Source organism: Camelina sativa, chromosome 20, assembly GCF_000633955.1.
Source record: "Camelina sativa cultivar DH55 chromosome 20, Cs, whole genome shotgun sequence".
In the NCBI taxonomy this organism is placed as follows: Eukaryota; Viridiplantae; Streptophyta; class Magnoliopsida; order Brassicales; family Brassicaceae; genus Camelina; species Camelina sativa.
In genome coordinates this window covers 28114168-28126143 of record NC_025704.1, presented here as the reverse complement: position 1 = coordinate 28126143, position 11976 = coordinate 28114168, and positions in this window count along the sequence as shown.

Below are 11976 nucleotides of genomic sequence, written 5' to 3'. Positions count from 1 at the left end.
TATTTATAGGAAGAGAAATGATGAAAAATTACATTTAGAAAAATGAGAGTTACAATTCTAATTTATTGTTTTGTTTTAATACAATTGATTAATACAACTTAGTGGAGAAATAAAGTTAATGCATAATTTATAGGGAGAAGCTATAAAGATTTCAGTTTTATATTATGTGAGTTAAATGTGAAAATTAATTGTTTTTAATTTGTGTATTAATATAATTTTTTTTTTTAGAATTGCATTGCCAAGTGGACCAATAAGGAGAGACTGAAACTCTACTTTTATATATATGATTTTGGTCGAATACTCGAATTATATATCTCTTTGAATAGTAGTACACGACAAAGGTAATCAACCAGTGTTCGTTACTTTTTAAAGTTAATAGTAAATGATTTTCAATTACCGTTGGTAGATTAGTGATTGTGATATAGAATGGTAAAATAATGAGTATAGAGTTTCGTTGGATAAAGTAAACTTTTTTATATAAGATTACATAATTAAACCTTTGCTATTTGAGTAAATATCAAAAGTTGAAGTTATTATTTGTAATATCCAAAAAAACATATTGAAAACAATGTTAAAAGAAATTACAAGTATTCATAATTTAAATATTCTTGATAAACTTGCTAAAATTATGTAATTTTTTGCGGATCATGTTATAGAGCAGGTAAAAATTTACATATATATATGATTATATGATTATATAATTAGCCTTTTTAAGTTGAGTTGTGTAATAGATCTTTGTAGTATAGGTTTCTTAAGAACTAATATTTCACTTCAATTTTATATTTATATTTATAATTTTATAAATACAATTACATAAACTATTTGTTTACTTTACCATGCATTATAATCTTACTTTCATTCTAAAACTCAATAACCCATTCTAAATTTTGGAATATGATCATTTTTTGGTCAAAATTTTCGTAATAACGTTATTACTAAAACAAATTCATAGTATTATTTTTACGATTTTAAAATTTTCATTTATGTAACTTAATTCATTTTTATATAGTTATTTATTTTTATTTGTTACTAAAATAAATTTATATTATTGTTTTTACTATTATTAATTTTGCTTAATTTGTTTTTTATTTATTTGTTACTATTATTAATTATAAATATTTAATACTCAATTAATGAATATTAAAAATAGTATTTTTTAATGCGAAAAATATAGCATTACTTAGGTGGATGCTGATGTGGAGGAAGAAAATGAAAAAAAAATTAACTTTATATATATCAAGATAGATCTATTAATTGATTGTTCTCGTTTATTTCTCAATTGGTACTCATCGTTGTTATGATTGTGGTCACAGGGTGGTAGAGACGCTTCCAACCCCAAATATATTTTCACAAAGCTATCGGCCATGGCAAGAGTTTTGTTCCCCAAATATGATGACGACCACCTTTGCTACTCTCATATAGATTAATTGGCAATTTCAATACATTTTGTTTTAAGTAACAAACGCTTAACATATTATAGCTTTATAAGCTGTTTTTAAATTTGGAATCTTTTTGCAGCTTCTTCTAGTGAAATCCGAGAAGCTCTAGAGGATGAACCCCTTCAAAGACTTATTGGTAAGATTGCTTCCTGATGCGGACATCAAGCCGAACTCAAACCAAGATCGTGTACCCTAAGTTAAGGGAGCTTACAAACATGTCGACAGAAAGGTGAGTATTTGAATTTGAATTCACTAATGAGTATCTTTTTTCTGGTTTTGTAGGAATTTCCATTTAGTCTTTTAATTTGATTATGCTTTCATTCTTTGTAATTTCTGCCAATGAGAAGCCCTAAGCTAGTAACAGACACTTTTTGATTAATAAAAATACCAAGTTAATAGAAATACCAAGTACACGACAAAGGTCATCAACCAGTGTTCGTTACTTTTAAAAGTTAATAGTAAATGATTTTCAATAGCATTACAGTTGGTAGATTAGTGATTGAGATTAAGAATGGTAAAATAATGAGTATAGAGTCTCGTTGGATAAAAATCCCTTGTCATTAAATCAGAAGTACGTCTGGTAATATAAGTTTTTTAAATAAGATTTACATAATTAATTTTTTGCTATTTGAGTATATATCAAAGCTTGAAGTTATATAATATCCATAAAAACATATTTAAAACAATTTTAAAAGAAATTAGAAGTATCCATAATTTAAATATTTTTGATACTTTTAACTTGCTATTAATATGTAAAATTTTGTGACTCATGTTATGGGACATGTGAAAATTTACATAAATATGATTATATAATTTACTAAAATACACAAAATATTTTAGTATGATATCAAATGAGTTAAGGAGAAGTGGTACACTAATCCTAATCAGTATATAAAAAATAACAATTCATCCAAAATTATAGAATCTAAGTATTAATCAAAACATACTAAAACAAATAAAAGAATACAACATAAATTTTTTTAATAATATTAAAAAAATTATCTCGCGGTACACGGAAGATGAAAATCTAGTATAAATATTAAAATTTATATTGCCCACAAATTCAGCTATTGAAACTCAAAGTAATAAAGGAGAGTTCAACCGTTAAGAAATTTACTGAAGCTCCCCACTTCGTGTATATGATCTTCCGATTCCAATCAAAACAGTTAAGCATGGAAACAACGACGAGTTTAAACTTTGAAAATATATGCTTTTGAATTTAGAAATCGCATGCTTGTTCTGATCCCGGTGCCAGGAATTCACATCCTCATTCCAACACCCTTCTCCAAGTAATGGTCCCAACGCATCAAAACAGTCATTATCAACTTACAATATCAAAACAAACATTAGTCAATGGAGGTTGATACATAGGGGGAAAAACGTCAATGAAGCAAAATTTTGTCCCCTTGTTCCGTCCTTTGCAGCAAAATTTTGTGAGCTTTGTTGAAGCAATGAAGCCAAAGAGTTCCTGAAACATTCAATCGAGAACCATCCCGTTAAAACAATTCACACTCATTGATGTACTAAATATTTAAGTCATATCTTGGTCGCTGCTAAATATGTGGTATACACGGTCACAGTGAAGTCTAAACCCCATATTGGATATACTTGGTTCTACGTGTTTAATTAGATTTGACAAATTTTCACTTTGGTCTAAGATTGTTAAATCTAATTTGAATGCCGCAATATGACGCCTTCGGAATAGCTACACATGATAATTTTAATTTTTAAGCTCATTAGACATTACACCATAAATTCATGATAAACACATTAAATGCCGATCAAAATTTATAACTCCAAAAACAAAAACAAAAACTAGATTATGATCCGTGGTACACCGCGAAATAATTTTTTAAAATTTTTTTTTGTTAATGTACTATTTTAATACTAATTTTGCTATTATACTCTTTTGTTAATTTTAGTAATTTAATATATAAACTGTGGTATACCGCACAATAATTTTTGTTTACTACAATCTTAATTAAATCAATTTGATTCGACCTATTTTATATTGGTGTTGTTAAAACATTAAAATGAAAATTTAACCCGTATTGAAATATCATATTACTGATAGTTTATTTTTAGTATTATTAATTCAATCATGTAATGTCATATAACCCGTCATGTAATATAACTCATTTGTGTAATTTTGAAAATTTAATATGTTTAAATATTTATAATTTTAAACTTTTTATTAAGTTTAGATATATCAGTTATAAATTATAAACTTCTTAAAATTTTATAATTTACTATATACATTAAATTTACTATATATGTATGTTGAACACACTTTATATTAATTGAGTAATATATGCAGAAAAATACACCTTTTTATTAACTTTATGTATTTTATGATGATTCACTACATTTAATTTTTATAATCAAAAAGAGATGATAGAAGAATATTTTTTTAATCTGGAATAAATCTTCTAAATATCTATATTAATTATAGAACATTATATATATATATATGGATATTTAAAATATTTTAATTGTGTTTGGTTATAAGTATAGTAGAGAAAGTTAACTAAGCTTGTTTGAATATGAGTATACGTATTAAATAGCATTCAATGTAAAAACTTTCTAAAAAATATTTTTGAGCAAAAACTGCTGCAAAAGTACTAGTATAGATTTCCAGCCAAACACATAGATTTTCATTCCTCATAACTGTTTTCCAATCAAACAAATTACAAAAAAATATGGAACATTAATTATTTTGCATATACAGTAAAACCTCTATAAATTAACACTCTATAAATTAATAAACACTATAAATTAATAAATTTTGCTAGTCCCAAGTCGGGCCAGTGAAAAAATAATAAAATTCGATAAGATAATAAGATAATAATTTTTTTGAAATTCCTATGTAAAATATGGTCCCAATAATATCATAAATTAATAATCATGTAAATTTATATATATATATATGTTGATATAATAAAGTATGTTTCTCCTAAACCTTATATTTATAATACAATTGTTATGTTGTATCTTCAAATTATAATGATAGAAAATATTCTATAACATTTCATAAAAATAGCTAAAACGTTTTAAAGTTTTCAATTTCTAAATATGCATCATTTACAGTTTGATAGTTTGATAAGCTATTAAAATACGATAATTGATATTCGTATTCATAAATTTGAATTTATGTATGTCATGTATATAAGTGAATTTATCTATATTATTTGTAATTTATTTTCAATAATGTTTATTAAATATTTCAAATTCAATTTCAATACCATAAAATTTACAACATCCGAAATTCTAATCTTATTTTGCTAAAATTGTCTCAATTCATAATTTTTTAAAAATTAAATAACTAAAAATATATCTATAAATTAATAATTATTAATTTACACTATAAAATAATTATTATTAATTTATAGATAAATTAATATCACTATAAATTAATAAAATATCTTGGTCTCAATATTATTAATTTATAGAGGTTTTACTGTAGTTCTTATATCAAAATTGGTTGAAAAAAAAAAAAAAATCTTATATCAAATTTATTGCGTACAAAATAGGAAAAATAAATATTGAACGACTTCATATATTTACCCGATTAATCATTTCCTTGCTTACACAATTTGATGAAAACAACATTAATACTCTTCACCATCTCCTTCTTCGTTCACAAGCTCTTTTTATTCTTTTTCTCACATACAAAAGAGTATGATTCCTTTGCATTAATTAGACTTGGCACTGCTGTTATCTTAACTTTTTTAAACATTAAACACCATATAACATCAATCTTTTTTTCCCGTTTCATTGTCATCGTAGCTAACGAGATTAATTGAAATTGGTTATTCTAGCTTAATAAACGTAAGGAGAAAAATTGCAGCTGGTTTGGTTAAAGTATATTTTTTGTCAGAAATTTGCATGATAGGTGCCATTAACATTGACAAGAAGTGGTTAAAAAAATTTTATATGTGGCTAATCTATGAAAATTCACTACAAGAAAACATGCGTTTTGCGAGGAACAGTTGCGACGGATTACAGCTCTCGCAAATTTGCAGTGGATTTGCGAGGAAAATACGAGAAACCAAAAACCTCTCGCAATTCCCTCGCAAAATTGCGAGGAAGCCAGTCGTTGCAAATTCGCTGCTCATTTGCGAGGCATTTACGACAAATTCGCAGGGAATGACACCTTCCTCGCAAATCAATCGCAAAATTGCGACGCATTTACGAAAACAGTATCCATAGCAAAATTGCTATGGACATGCGAGTGATTTGCGAAAGCTATAGCAAATCCATTGCAAAATTAGGAAATTATTATTATTTTTTTTATTAATATTACAAAACTTAATATAATTATTCTGAAATATATTTTAATGTGTTCATAAGGTGAATTATTCTGAAATACATTACTATTGATGATTAAAAAGATGATAGAAAAGAGTATGATGAGACATTGGACCTTATAATATACTTGAAAGTTAATTTTACTAACTTTCAAAATTATTTTGATGGTTTTTATAAATTGGATATTCAAGATTTGCTACAAGCTTGCGACGGATTCGCTATATATAAAGCAAATTAGTCGCAAATCTATCGCAAATTCCTCAAATCATAGCAATTCCCTCGCAAATGACAACTTTAAACCCTAACCCCTAAACCATAAACCCTAAACCCTAAAGACTTATTACATTACTATTAATGATAAAAAAGATGAATCCAAGACTTATAATCAAAGATAGGGCAGTGCAACACAAAATTGTTAGAGAATTGGACAATTGGAATATTTGTCAAATATTTGTCTCAATGTAATGCATATGTATGATATAGTGTAGAAGATAGTTAATGATTAGAGGAAGATGCAAAATTAGACAAATTTTTGAAATTTTTATGATAGAAAAGAGTATGATGAGACCATTTGACCTTATAATATACTTGAAAGTTTATTTGACTAATTGTTTTAAATTATTTTGAATTGTTTTTATAAATTAGTTATTCAGGGTTTGCGACTAATTTGCGACTGATTTGCTAGGTTCGTAGCAAAGTAGTCGCAAATCCATCGCAAATCACTCAGCTCATAGCAATTCCCTCGCAATTGTACAACTTTAAACCCTTGAACCTAAACCCTAAAGACTATTTTTATTACTATTGATGATTTAGATTAGATGAATCCATGATTTATAATCAAAGATAGGGCACAAAAAACAATTTCTAAACCTAAACCCTAAATACTTTGCGAGGGATTTGCTACGGTCCCTCGCAATTCGCTCGCAAATACTCATAAATTTAGATTAGTTATTTTAATAAATGAAAATTAATATTAATTAATATTTGCGAGGCTTTTGCGAGGGAGCCTAGCAAATCCCTCGCAAATTTTACGAGGGAGCCTAGCAAATCCCTCGCAAATTTTGCGAGGGATTTGCGACGCGTTTAATTTTCTATTTAACTAGAAAACCTAGTTTGAGCGACCCAACACTCCGCAGCCGACAAACCCTAAGTCTTCTTCTTCTTTTGATTTCTTTCTTCTCCGCTTAATCGACCCTAGAAACTCCTCGTCTTCCGTATGTCTACTCCTCCTCTCTCTTCTCCGACTAATCTCCTCCTCCTCCTCTCTCTTCTTTTGTCGTTCAATTTCAGGTTTAGGGTTCTTATTAGATCTGTTTAGGTTTTAGGTTTTAACAGTTTAGGTTTCTTTTTTACAGTTTAGGGTTCTTATTAGATCTGTTCAATTTCGATTTTAGGGTTCTTATTAGATCTGTTTTGCAGAGAAAGATCCAGAGTTTGCTGCAAGGTTTCCCCGAGAAGATCCAGCTGTCGGAGATACAACCACCAGCGGAGAAGCTACCGGCGGCCAAGCAACCTGATGAACTCTCTTTCTCTCACCGGCGGAGAAGCTACCGGCGGCCAAGCAACCTGATGAACTCTCTTTCTCTCTTAATGTGTCATGATGTGTAGATTTGAACTTGATCTCCCTTGTAAACTTGTTTTGTTAATTACAGCTTTAATTTTCATAAGTTATAAGGTTTAATTCTAATTACAGGTTTAATTTTAATTACAGATTTAATTCTAATTGCCGGTTTAATTCTAATTAAGCTAACCAAAATGAAAATTTTAATTTTTTTTATACCATTATTATTATTTGCGATGGAAAAAATAATGGCAAAAGCATCGCAAATTTGCGAGGGAGTTAATAGATACAAATTTTGCGAGGAAATTGCTTTTTAAAAAAGTCCTCGCAATATGCAATAAGTTTGCGAGTGACTTTTTTTCTTCGAACAGTTGCGAGGGATTTGCTGACGTTGACCGATTTGCGAGAAGCGATTTGCGAGGAACGGACTTTCCTCGCAAATCTCTCGTTTTTGTCGATTTGCGAGGGATTTGCTACATATTCGTCCATCGCAAAACGCGTGTTTTCTTGTAGTGATTACTTTAAAATATGTTATTTGCTTATTATATGTACTATTTAACGTTGATTTCTTGTTCAGCCTAAGACTATCTCGACTGGACTGGACCATGAGTATGGGTTTAAACGATCTAACCGAAAATTGTACATATTATGTTCAAGAGCAACCAAAAACCTGATATGAAGTTGTTCCATATATATTATGTTCAAGAGCAATGAAACACTGATTCAATTTTCGAATTTTTAGTTAATTGGTCTGACATAATTATTGAACTGTCTTGAACTCTTGATGTATACAGGCATTGATTGGTGGACTTCTCAGTGGAGAAATCCAATTGAATGCCAATATTACTATGACTTTAGTAGAACAAGGGTTTCAGAGTGATAAAACCGGAAGCTACTCATATTTAAAGGACTTAGATCTGATTGACATGATGAGGAATCCAACAAAAGTAGTTGAGCTATAGGTATATATGTTCTTCAAACTTACTCTCATATAGATTAATTGGCAATTTCAATACCTTTTCTAATAAGTAAGTAACAAACGCTTAGCATATCTATAGCTTCATAAGCCGTTTTTAATTCTGGAATCTTTTTGCAGCTTCTTCTAGTGAAATCCGAGAAGCTCTAGAGGATGAACCCCTTCAAAGACTTATTGGCAAAATTGCTTCCTGATGCGGACATCAAGCCGAACTCAAACCAAAATCGTGTACCCTAAGTCAAGGGAGCTTACAAACATGTCGACAGAAAGGTGAGTATTTGAATTTGAATTCACTGACGAGTTTCTTTTTCTGGTTTTGCAGGAATTTCTATTTAATCTTTTAATTTGATTATGCTTTCATTCTTTGTAATTTCTGCCAGTGAGAAGCCCTAAGCTGCAGAGCTATTTTATAAAGCTCCTATCTCAGCTAGTAACAGACACTTTTTGATTAATAAAAATACCAAGTTAATAGAAATACCAAGTACACGACAAAGGTCATCAACCAGTGTTCGTTACTTTTAAAAGTTAATAGTAAATGATTTTCAATAGCATTACAGTTGTAGATTAGTGATTGAGATTAAGAATGGTAAAATAATGAGTATAGAGTCTCGTTGGATAAAAATCCTCTGTTATTAAATCAGAAGTACATCTGGTAATAGAAGTTTTTTATATAAGATTTACATAATTAAACTTTTGCTATTTGAGTATATATCAAAGCTTGAAGTTATATAATATCCATAAAAAACATATTTAAAACAATTTCAAAAGAAATTACAAGTATCCATAATTTAAATATTTTTGATACTTTTAACTTGCTATCCCCTTTTTAATAAAAGGGAAGTACACAACATTGTTTTGGTAGACTTTATAATTTTAATAAATAGTTATAAATGGTTATAAATAGGTTATACATAGGTTATAAATTAATTCATATATAAATTGGTTACAATTTGATAGTTCATATATTTATGGTAACAAATAAAACCTTAATTGTAATCGAAAATCTTAAACGGAATATTCCAAATTGATAGTTCATAGATTTTCCAAACTTTATTTTCGGAAGATCACGTTGTTTCCAAAGATCTAGAATCACAATATTACTAATTTATTTTCCTGAGATTTTATTGATAGAACACAGAGTTAACCAAGTTATTAAAGGGAATAAAATTATACTCTCAATCATAAAAAAAAGTACAAAACTTTTTTTTTGTATAATAAAACGGAAGTACACAATTTTTTTTGTAGAATATATAATTTTTATAAGTTGGTTACAAAATAGATAATATATTAAATATAGGTTGGTTACAAAAAAAAGTTATAGATAAATCCGTGGGCTATATGAAATTACGAATACACTTAAGAATATCTCAAAAAATCTTATTTAAAGATAATATTCCAATGATTTATACAATTTTCAAAAAAAATCTTAATTATTTCATATATTGTTACACCATATATAGTGTTAGGCATTAAAATATACTGTTAGGCGTAAAAAGAAAAAAATTATTGGCAATTAATCACACTTAATCGTGATTTCTGAGGTTTTATTGTGGATTTCAAAATAAAATCTGACTAACACCCTTCCAAACTTTTAATATAAATCAATATCTTTAAAACCGGACCGAAAAGTAAACCGAAAGTCTTTCGGGTCACTGGATCAACAAGTCGGACCGATTGAATTAAAGGTCAATTAGTTTATTAGTTTGATTACATTTTATGAATATAACATCTACTTTTCTATAAATATATGAACAAAACATACATAGTTAAGTACTAAACAACTAAAATTAAACTTTTAAATGATTAGATAAAATAACTAACTGATTCTTTTATAAATAACAACATTTGTTTTTAATTTAGTCTGAGTTTAAAGAGTGACCAAAATAAAATATTTTAATTTGAGACCGACAACCCGGTCCGACCCGCCGGTTCAACCACCAGTTCACGGGTTTTTAACGGGTTTTTCTAGTTTTTACGGGTTTTATTTGTTAGGTTTTTAGAGGTTACTCAGACCGGAATACCTATCGGGTTGTGGTTGGATCGAACAGACCGGTCGGTCCGGTCCTGGTTAAAAACATTGATATAAATCATTCAAATCTCCATTCACCAAAATACATCTCTCATATTCATACAAAAACAAATAATAACAATCGTTTCTTAGTTTATAATGCTAAACCGTCTTATAAATTATAATTTATTTTGAAATTATAATACAGATAAAAGGAATTTCAATCCGTGCTCTAACACGGGTCCAAATCTAGTTAATATGTAAAATTTTGTGACTCATGTTATGGGACATGTGAAAATTTACATAAATATGATTATATAATTAGTTTTTTTTACGGGTTAGTTTACTAAAATACACAAAATATTTTAGTATGATATCAAATGAGTTAAGGAGAAGTGGTACACTAATCCTAATCAGTATATAAAAAAATAACAATTCATCCAAAATCAGCTCTAGAGGATGAATCCCTTCAAAAACTTTTTGGCAAGATTGCTTCCTGATGCGGACATCAAGTCGAACTCAAACCAAGATCGTGTACCCTAAGTCAAGGGAGCTTACAAACATGTCGATAGAAAGGTGAGTATTTGAATTTGAATTCACTAACGAGTTTCTTTCTCTGATTTTGCAGGATTTTCCATTTAGTCTTTTAATTTGATTATGCTTTCATTCTTTGTAATTTCTGCCAATGAGAAGCCCTAAGCTGCAGAGCTATTTTATAAAGCTCCTTTCTCAGCTTGTAACAGACACTTTTTGATTAATAAAAATACCAAGTTTTCTTGTTAAGAAAATCCCACAGTGCAACATCAAGAAGTTTTCAAGAGTCAAGACACATAGCTAATTTGCTAGATTTCAAAGTCACCATTATCTACTCAAGAATGATCTTTGTGATCCATTTTTGCGTTTTTTTTTTACACTTGGTCTTAACTCTTATTTTTTTTTTTTTTTTTTTTTTTTTTTCTTAATAAAATGTTAAATTATATTCAAAAGAAAAATAACGTTTTACATATGCAGTTTTGAGTGTAATCTAACAATAAGTAAAACATAGCATTTTATCTAGAAATCAACTAAAACTCCTAACTCTTAACACAACAGTGTCCCCTCATTTAATAAATAGGGATACATTGTGTTCTTCTTCTTCGCCGCCGGCATTGTGTTAGTCATTGTTTTCATCCTCCTCTTCCCGTTCCCGTTGATCGACGACAACAACTCTATTCTTATCCAGATTCAAGAAATCTAATCTAAGAATTTTGCGATCCGGCAGTGTTTGTTTACGAGAGGAGAGAGGAGAGGACGACAACACACATTAGGTTAAAGGGCTTTATGGGCTTTTACTAAATTAGTCGTATAACAAACCTAACACATAATTTTTTCCTTTTTCAAAAACAAATCAATCAAAACAAAACAATTATTAATGGATTAATACACATCTCGAAGTTTATTATATAGAGTTTACAAAAATCTTAAATGTAAAATTTCTATCTATATTTACTTATAGATTAATATATTTATATTTAAGACGTTTATTATAATTACATATATATATATATATATATTCATATTAAATTTTCTAATATATAATTTAGTATTTCAGTTATATTATTAGGTATTTTGGTGTTATATATATATATATATATATAACAATGTTATTTTTTAAGGTTTTTATTGAGTATTAAAGTTATGTGAT